Below are 10,270 nucleotides of genomic sequence, written 5' to 3' on the forward strand. Positions count from 1 at the left end.
GAAAGAAAATGAACAATAAATTTTGTAGAGTAGTAGAGAGACTTTTTGCAGCTATGTGTACTGTAGAGATTTATGTTAGAATTGTATGTTTTTAAAGACATATTTTTTTTTAATTTGGTATTTGTGTATGCCTGTTTAATTTCTAAAATAATCCCAAGAAACAATAATAAAAAACAAACGAGAAAGAAATTATTGGAGTAAGACGAAAACTATAATCTAATTAACATAGTTAATAGTTCTCCATTATTCCTGTGAAGCAATGTCAAACATGGAGTTAAATCTCAATTTGGCCCCGAAAATTTGGCTTGCGACTCAAAATGACCCCTACAATTTCATTAGCCTTAATTAGAACCCCCAAATTTGCAATCATGACTCCGGCTTGCCTCTGAGATCATCTCTGCCACCGGAAAGCTAATCTGGCACAGTGTCATGACACAGTGGACTACACGTGGCCTATTAAGTGCTGAGTGGGATTGCTAATAGTTACATGACTTGGAGATAGAATTTTATATCTCAATTTAGCCCCTACGATTTAAATACATCCCTAGACAATGGCTCAAAACCCCTAAACTAATAATTCATCATCATCTTCATAGGGATAATTGGGAGCAGCAGTCAACTTTCAGGGAGCTCAAGTAGGTCACGTTCATATGGAACGTGAGCAACGACCACCAATCGCATCAGAGCAAGGAAGCTTCCTCAATGGTGTGGGTGCAGAATGCACCCTGTTCTTCATTGGTCTGGTATAGACGCCAATCTTGAGCGACTTTTTTTTTTATTTCCCAAACTACAATCTGAGTTGTTGAATCATGAGAGCTTATTGGAACCTCCTTATTAATTATATTTTATGTTAATTTTTTCCTGGTATCGGTGCAGATCGCAGGAAAGAGTTGGTTCGGGCTTTTCGTATGGGCAGATGAGGAGGATGAAGCCATTGTTGGGAGAGTTGATTCTACAAGAGATGTTGACCATTGAAAAATGAATTTAAGCTAGACCATTAGGGATTTGGAAGCTGATGTTAGCGTTTTAAAAATATGAAAATGTATTTTAAGTTTGTTTGTGTTTTCGATTGTGGTTTTGTGTATTGGTTATGGCTTAGTTGTAGGAAAATAAACCATGTGAAATTGTTCTTGATTGTACAATTGAAATTGACTTGAATGCAATAGATATGTTAAACATCACTTTTTGCCAGTTTTATTTTCAAGTTGGCTAATATGGTAATGTTGAATATTATCAATTTTTGCAATGTAGTGGTATGAAGTTGCAGTAAAAAATAGCACCTAATTGAACATAAATTATTATAATATGCAAATTTCAATTTCAACTCGGCCAACATAGTGATGTTGAATATTATCACATTCTTCAACGTGCACATATCAAGTTACAATTAAAAACAACACCTAATTTAAGATAAATAATTAAAATAACTAATAGGCAACTTTCATTTCCAAATTGATAATAAGGTGATACTAGCACTGATAGTTATAACAGTCATCAGCATTGATGTCTATCTAGTATCATCAATATACAAAATATTAAAATCATTCAAAATAGAACCACCTATTCAAATCCAAACTTAAACATTCTATATCAGTTTTACTGTTTCTAACTTGTACATAAACTAATTCTAAAATACAATCATCAAGATGAACCCAAGTTTAACATAATTAAATACTACAAAACAGAAAGCTTCTCATCACTTCTTCTTTGGAGGTATGAAGCCTGGCGTAGGGACAAACCTCATGACCCCTGCCAATTTTGCTGCTGTCCCAGAACTTGCTCCCTGCATTGGATCCATATTTGCAGCAGTTGAGTGTTGAGATCTTCTTTTTGAAGGCAACTTGAGGAGATCTTCTCTTTGGGGGCAACTTCTTTGGCCTTGTAGGTTGAATTGGAACAAGTGGAGCAACCTGCAAGATAATGAGTCAGTTCTGCTACAAAAATGTGTAAGCAATAATTATTGTTTATTGCTTTGGAGTGAGTTGGAAAGTCAAACCCCTTTATTAATCAATGGTTGTGAATAACTGGGTTGTGTGATTTCAACCTCTGAAGCTGCAGTATCATTATTAGCATTGTTACCGGAATCATTTCCAATATCATTAGTAACAACATGTCCATCATTGCTAGCAGTATTCCCATTATGTCCATCAGCACCAACATTGGTGGCAGCATCACTAGTATTTGCAGCAACAGCTTCACCAGTATTTGCAACCGCAGCAGCTTCACCAGTAGTAGCTTTGGCAGCAGCAGTAGCTTCAGCAATGGCTTCATCGTCAGCCTTTCTATGACTGTAGCTTCTTTTAGTGTGGCCTTTTGTCCCATCATAGGTACAAGTAAACTACTTGTACTTTCTGTTCAACTTAGTTGCACGTTTTTGCCTTTTTTCTTCCTGGAGGTTCCTCATCGGCATCTTTTCTTTTCTTCTTTTTCAAGGTTCTAGGCTTTCTCTTTACTTTAGAAGCTAGAGGCTTAAGGTATTGAGATTTTTCCTATAGTACTTTTCCTGGAATTGGATTCAATGAGTGCAAGTATATAGTCCTATAAGAATCCATAGTCAGCCATTTGTGACAAAAGTCTTCAGGATCTGTTTACCCTTGACAGTGTAGCACATGCATGAGCACATGGCATACCTACAATTTATGTGACTTGTTAATGAACTTTACACAATAAGCTCAAAAACATAAACATAAACAAACTCATATATTAATCAAATTTTTAAAGTATTAAAAGTCAATGAAGAAAATCTCATGTCATACTCCTTATGTACTCCTTATGTACTCCTATTATAATTAATTACCATCATAAACAAATTTATATATATTAATCAAATTTATCTAAGTAACAGTCGGCTGAACAACATAAACAAATCAATATATATTAATCAAATTAATACAGTGACATAAACAAATACATATATTAATTAAATTTGCCAAAGTAGTTAAAGTTAGCTCAACAACATAAACAAATATATATTGATCAAATTTTTAAAGTACATATATTAATGAAAGATGAACCTGTTATTTGCCAAAATCTGCAGGTACAGATGCTCTTTCCCAAATCAACTGCCATGTTAGTCGGCCACCCATGAATTTCAAATCTTTCAGTGTTCATCTCCACTCCAAATAGGAAGCCACTTTCCAGATTCTTTCCTGATCTTTTGTAGTCTGCTATGCTGAACTGGGGTAACATGCCTATGTAATTGGCTAATTTTACTTTGTTCTTTGCAATTGATCTCATTGCAAACATCCTAACCTCCTCTAAAAGTGTTATAATTGGCTTTGCCTGATAATCTTAGAGTTAAAAACCTCACATGCATTATTTGTGATGTTATCAATTTTTGGGTCATGCCTAAAGAATGCCTTGGTCCATGATGCCTTAGGCTATTTGTCCAAGTAAGCCCACGCTTCTTCACTTCGATTCTGAATCCATTCCATTTTCTGCTGAAATCCATGCCTTGTAGTTTCTCTAGCACACTCCCATAAAATACATAAAATACCTTTAAGTTATGAATCCTTCCATTTCTTATTAAAGTTCCTCCATAAGTGCCAGACACAGAACCTGTGGTGGGCCGTCGGCATTACCTCCCATACTGCTGGTATAATCCCCTGCATCATTCAATTTTTTTTAATATTGTGATTCAAATAGACCCCTCAAAATATATTAATGAACTCAATTAAACCCTTCATCAAGTTTGGAAAATTAAATAAATGAATGAATTTTTTTACCTTCTGCATGTCTCACATTATGCACCATCTATGATTTGGTTCACCAACATCATCAACCAGTAGCTCCAAAAACCACCTCCAATTCTCTTTGTTCTCTATCTCCACTATGGCCCAAGAAATAATGTAAACATGGTTCTTAGCATCCCGGCCAACTGTAGAGAGGATTTGTCCTCCAAATTGTGTCTTCAAAAGAATGCTCCATCTAGGCCGATTAATGGTCGACACCCAGCCTTGAATCCCTTCTTGCATCCATCAAGGCAAACATATATTTTTTCAAAAATGGGATCTGAATCGAGTTGGGGACTAACACCGATCTCAATAGTGGATCCAGGATTACACTTAAGAAGAGTCTCTGCATAGTACCTCAACCTTAAATACTGTGAAGCCGCATCACCATATACAACATTTCGTGCATTTTTAAGGGCTTTAGTCAATGATGATTTGTTCAAATCCAAGTCACATCTTCTCTTGAAATATGTTGCTGCCTCTCCATCTTTCAGGTTTGGATACTTCCTAAACTTCTTGACTAATTTTCCTACAAGCCATTTTCTATTTGCAGCTCTATTTTTGCTCTTTCTGGGACATATATGATCATTATAAAATGTCTTCATCTGCCAACATGTCTCCTCATGATCTTTGCTTGCATAAGCCACCCACTTACATCCTTGTTTTTTCCACTTACAGATTGCTCTTGTCCTATAGCTCTCATTCCTTTTCAATTTGATCTGCTTCCCCTCTTGTATAGTGAATTTTCTAACTGCTTCAATGAAGTCTTGTTTAGTGTTGAACTTCATTCCTACTTGAAGGTTGCACTCTTCGAATCTAGCTCCCTTATTAAATTGTGGGAACACATCATCAGTATCATCTGCTGTGTCCTCATCTTCGCTGTTTGGGAGAGTTTTCATCTCTTCTGAGTGCCTGTAGTTATTTCCATCCGACTCAGCAAAATATGGATCATAGGCATCATATTCTCCATCTTGGGCAGTAATTTTATTTTCTAACACTTCTACAAGTCAACCTCCTCATCAGAGTTCACCATTAGCATATCTTCTTCCAATAGCATTTTTTGTTTTTCCTTGCTCCAAGCAGACCCAGATGCATGTTTCAACTTATGATTCTTCTTTGTCACTTCAAATCCTCCACTGTCAGTCTCAGTTTCAGTTGAGCTCTCAATAGCCCCTGGCTTGTAAAGAGAGTCTTCAGCACTCTCGTATGAATCACTGCTACTGTTGCTGTCATCTTCATTGCTATGTTCATTTTATTGACCTTTAGGTGTTGATATACTAGCTTAAATGATCCCAGGAGGAGTGGATTTGACAGTGGTTGCTTTGGCAGTTTTTGGCTTGTTAGAATTTGGTGTGACTTTTTTAGTTGTGGGCTTAGATGACTAGGACTTTGGTTGGATTTGCTTGACAGTGGTGGGTTTACATAAGTTGGGCTTGGAGATAGTGGGCTTCGTAGTGGTGGGTTGGGCTTGGATGTATTGGGATTAGCAGTGGTGTACTTAGATGAGTTAGGCTTGGATGTAGTGGGCTTGGCAGTGGTGAGCTTAGATGAGTTGGGCTTCGATGTAGTTGGTTTAGCTTCATTGGTGGTTGTTGACTTTGTTAGGGCATTAGCTGATACATTAGATAGGGGTTTGGTAATTGAAGTAGTATCAACATTTGATTTTGTGGCTGCATTAGAAATGGGGATTGTGGGTGTTGAATCAATAGTGGATTGTTTGGTGGTAGTGTGGGGGGTGCTTGTATTTGGGTTTGGGGTGGGAATGGAATGGGGTTGGGGAAAATCTCACACAAGTCTGGACACTCCTTTTCATCATCAAATTCTAGTTGGGATACTCCATGTTCAAAGTAAACATGTACAATTCCTTGGTTATTCTTCGCATTAAAACACATCTCCAATAACTCAGAATCACGTGAAAGAGATCTTAACCCAGTCTTCAGAGGTCTTCCAAGAGCCAGCCACCAACATTCCACAATGTTATCATATCCTAACACTTTGTAGTAGTCCCTAATTGAAAATACATCCATCGTGTCTTCATCTAATCCAACCAGCTCATCAGTGTTGTCTCTAACATATACTACATTACCATCCTCCTTGGTAACAAATCTACCTCCATGGTGAAATACTATGGTTATATGATCCATCTGCAAAGAAATTTCAAACAAAATCAGACTAATTTTTATGCATATGACATTCATAGAAAACCATCCCAAAAGCACCATTATCAAATTTTTCCATTACAACATTAATCCTAGACCCACAAACAACCAATATGTCACTCATCAAAAAAACTAACTTTGTAGCAAACTAAAAAAAAGCATCAAACCCTAAGTCCTACATTGCATGTGCACATTAACCAGAATAGTTTATTAACAAAATACAGGGAAAATCAGCAACCAAAGTTAAAGAAGTAGAAGATAGCGCATTGGTAGCAATGGGTTTTGTAACTAACCTCTATATGAACTTGTGCTTGTGGCGTCTTCACTCTTGCCAAAACCCAAGTTTGCATAGGTTTCCGAAATGGCTAGAAGGAGCTCCTTTGGATTTCACAGCAATGCATCAGAAAAAATGAGGAAGAAGAAAAAGAAGAAGAAGATTTGCAACTTATGATCGTCGTAGTGAGAAGATGGAGAGTTTTAACCACCAAAACAAGTGAAATGACGTAGTTTCAATAGGGTTTGGGCGCGAAGCCATATGCCGTCATCTTAGTATAGTCCACTGTGTCATGACATTGTGCCAGATCAGCTTTCCGGTGGCGGAGATGATCGCAGGGGCAAGTCGGAGCCACAATTGCTAATTTCACTACAACATTTTGGGTCTATGGCCATGATTTTTTGGTCATGGTAGAAAACCGTGACCATAGACCCTCTATGGTCACGGTTTTTTAGCGTGACAAAAAAAAAGCTATCGTCACGGTTTTTAAAGAAAGAGTGACCATAGAGTACCTATGGTCACGATTTTTTAAAAAAGGGTGGCCTAAAAGGGTCTATGGTCACGGTTTTGGGGAGTGACCTAAAGATGTCTATGGTCACGGTTTTTTACAGTGACCAAAAAGGGTCTATGGTCACGATTTTTCAAAAAAGGGTTACCTAAAAGGGGTCTATGGTCACGGTTTTGGGGGGTGACCTAAAGGGGTTTATGGTCACGGTTTTGGGAAGTGGCCTAAAAGGGTCTACGGTCACGGTTTTGGAGGGTGACTTAAAGGGGTCTATGGTCACGATTTTTTACAGTGACCAAAAAGGGTCTATGTCCACGGTTTTTCAAAAAAGGGTGGCCTAAAATGGTTTATGATCACGGTTTTGGGGGGTGACCTAAAGGGTCCTATGATCACGGTTTTGAGGGTGGCCTAAAAGGATCTATAGTCACAGTTTTGAAGAATGATCTAAAGATATCTATGGTCACGGTTTTAGAGGGTGACAAAAAAGGATATATGGTAACAGTTTTGGGAGTGGCCTAAGGTGATCTAGTGTCACAGTTTTTTAATTTTTAATTTTAAATTTCTCCTAGCCTTTTTTTTCTTTCCCCTGGTTCCATCGAGAGAAAGAGAAGAATCAAGAATAGGGCCAAGTGGTGGTGCCTTGTCAACGGTGGCGATGCAAGCAGAGCAACTCAGAATAGATGGAAACGCTTACTTCAAGAAAGATTGTTTCAGTGCCGCCGTTGATGCCTACACAGAGGTATGCTTTCTAACCTTTTTTTAATTAATAAATAATCATATTTCCTTTAAAAAAGAAAAATTTGTAACGTTCTTGGGATTATTACATTATTTGTTTTTTTCTATTTTGGGCGATTCAAGGCAATTACTTTGTGCCCTAATGTTCTTGTGTATTGGACGAACCATGCTTTCTGCCATCTTAAGCACTAGTAAGTATAGTATGATAACATATCTTCCTGATTTTTAATGTTATTTTATGTTTTTGACTTCTGTTTGGGTATTTTTGTTATATTATTATTTGCTTTATTTGTTTGTAGTAATTGGGAGAGAGTGGAAGAATATTGTCGGAGAGCAATTCAGCTTGACAATCATTCGGTTACGGTCTTTGTAATCTACTTTGTAATCACCAAATTTTATATAGTTGTTGAGGTTTAGATAAATTTGAACTTGTACTTAGCTAATAGATGATTAGTTATTTGAGAAATGTTAAAACTGTGGACTCATGGACATGTTACTGCAACATTAATAGTTGCGTTTGAGTTTTTCCTTGAACATGTATTAAATTCTTTGTCTTTTATTGTAAGCATAATTGAGTATAATTTAACACTATCTCTATCTTGAAAAGGTAGATTTCATAATTTCAGTAAAACTTTTTAATGTTAGCTATGTGAAAATGTAAATATGTTTCTTCTTCTGTGTAATTTCCCATGAACATAAAAAGTCGTGGCAAAAGACTGAATTATTAGGCAGCCAATTGTTGGCTTAAATGAGGATCATGAACCTATAAACTTAGTCCAGAGCTAATAAATTTCAGCGTAGATTGGATATTATAACTTGTAAGACATTAGGACTCGTAGATATATGCTTGAACATGGTAGTTATTGTGGAGTTATGGCTTTATGCTAAAAGATATACAGTTTTGCAACTTGCTTTTTCATCTCTTGAAATTATATTTAGATGCCACACAATGTGTTCCTTACCTAGAATGTTAGCATGAAACAATTACTTAATTATTAAGGTTTAAAAAATAAATCTATAGTAGGATGATGTAAATTCTCACATTTAAATTCTAATAGAAGTTTTTTTTTGTTGGATTTGTATCTTTAAAATGACTGGTGATCCATTTTGTGTACAATATTTCTAGTTAATTTTCTTACCCTTTCTACTTTTTTATTCCAGTTCAACTGAGAACTTCTCTTGTTGATTTTACTCCACTCCCCCTCCCTCCAACAATTAAACCCTAGTCTGTTTTGTTCATATTGCCAACTTGTCATCTTATCATGTAATATTTGATATTCTGCAGATAAAAAATAGTCGAGGTGATGTTCTTAAATGCAGTCATTATGTGCCTATAATCAGTCCAAAAGAAAATTAAAACCTCTACCATGTGTAATATATTGCCATGGAAACAGGTGACTCGGGAAATTTTTTTAATTCACATGCGATTTGACATTAGAGGATGACCCATGGAACATTGTTTTCCAATTGATGTTGCTTAGCTTTTTAATTATATATAATCATACTGACTGGTTGACATCTTCATGACAGTGGATATAGCCTGGGCTGATGCAAGTGAAGCTGCTATAATTTTACTTCCTTCAAATATTACAGTTTTTGCTTTGGATTTCGTTTGATTTCTAATGTTATAGGTAAAGTTTGCAATCCAATACATACAAAGAGCAATTCAAAAGCTTTTGGGTTGCATTGAAATTTGTCTAATTTGATTCTTGATCTGTTACTTATTTCATTCCTTCTTGAATGCTGCAGCTATATTTTGGAAGGTAAGGAGCTTGAATATTATATGATGAAAATCCAGAAGAAGGGAAAGGGTGCTGCCTAATTGTTCTATTTTCAAACTTGTATTTTGGATGGGATGGAATGAGTCTTATAATGACTTTAGTTATCTATATGTAATATTTTAATGTGTTGTGTACTTTTTGAAACGAGATTTTACGTGGTATTACATGTAATGGATAAATTACACTCTTTTGATTTGTGTTGTTTGGACTAAAAACATATCTAGCTTATAATGAAACTTTTAATATTTTAGATTTCTTGAATTTTTTATTTTTAGATTTATTTAGTGATTATCATCATTTTGGGATGTGATTATGCTTAAAAAAAATTAAATCGCATAAAACAAAACAGGCTATAGTCACGGTTTTCAGGTAAGGTGACCATAGATAGACTATGATCACGATTTTAAGGAAGGACGACCATAGAAGCTATGGTCATGGTGAAAACCGTGACCATAGATATGGTCACGGTTTTAAAGAGGGTTGACCATAGAGACTATAGTCATAGTTTTAAGGAGGGGTGACCATAGAGCTATGGTCACGGTTTTAAAGAGGGGTGACCATAGAGGCTATGGTCACAGTTTTCAGGAGGGGTGACTGATGAGCGGATAATTTATACGCTTTTTGGCATTGTTTTCATATAGTTTTTAGTAAGTTTGAGCTACTTTTAGGGATGTTTTCATTAGTTTTTATGTTAAATTCACATTTCTGGACTTTACTATGAGTTTGTGTGTTTTTCTGTGATTTCAGGTAAATTCTGACTGAAATTGAGGGATTTGAGCAAAACTCTGAAGAAGGCTGACAAAAGGACTGCTGATGCTGTTGGAATCTGACCTCCCTGCACTCGAAATGGATTTTCTGGAGCTACAGAACTCTAAATGGCGCGCTCTCAACGGCGTTGGAAAGTAGACATCCAGGGCTTTCCAACAATATATAATAGTCCATACTTTATTCGAAGAATGACGACGTAACTTGGCGTTGAACGCCAAGTTCATGCTGCTTTCTGAAGTTAAACGCCAGAAAAACGTCATGATCCGGAGTTGAACGCCCAAAACACGTCATAACTCGGAGTTCAACTCCAAGAGAAG

The sequence above is a fragment of the Arachis duranensis genome, chromosome 2, assembly GCF_000817695.3.
Source record: "Arachis duranensis cultivar V14167 chromosome 2, aradu.V14167.gnm2.J7QH, whole genome shotgun sequence".
Classification (NCBI taxonomy): Eukaryota; Viridiplantae; Streptophyta; class Magnoliopsida; order Fabales; family Fabaceae; genus Arachis; species Arachis duranensis.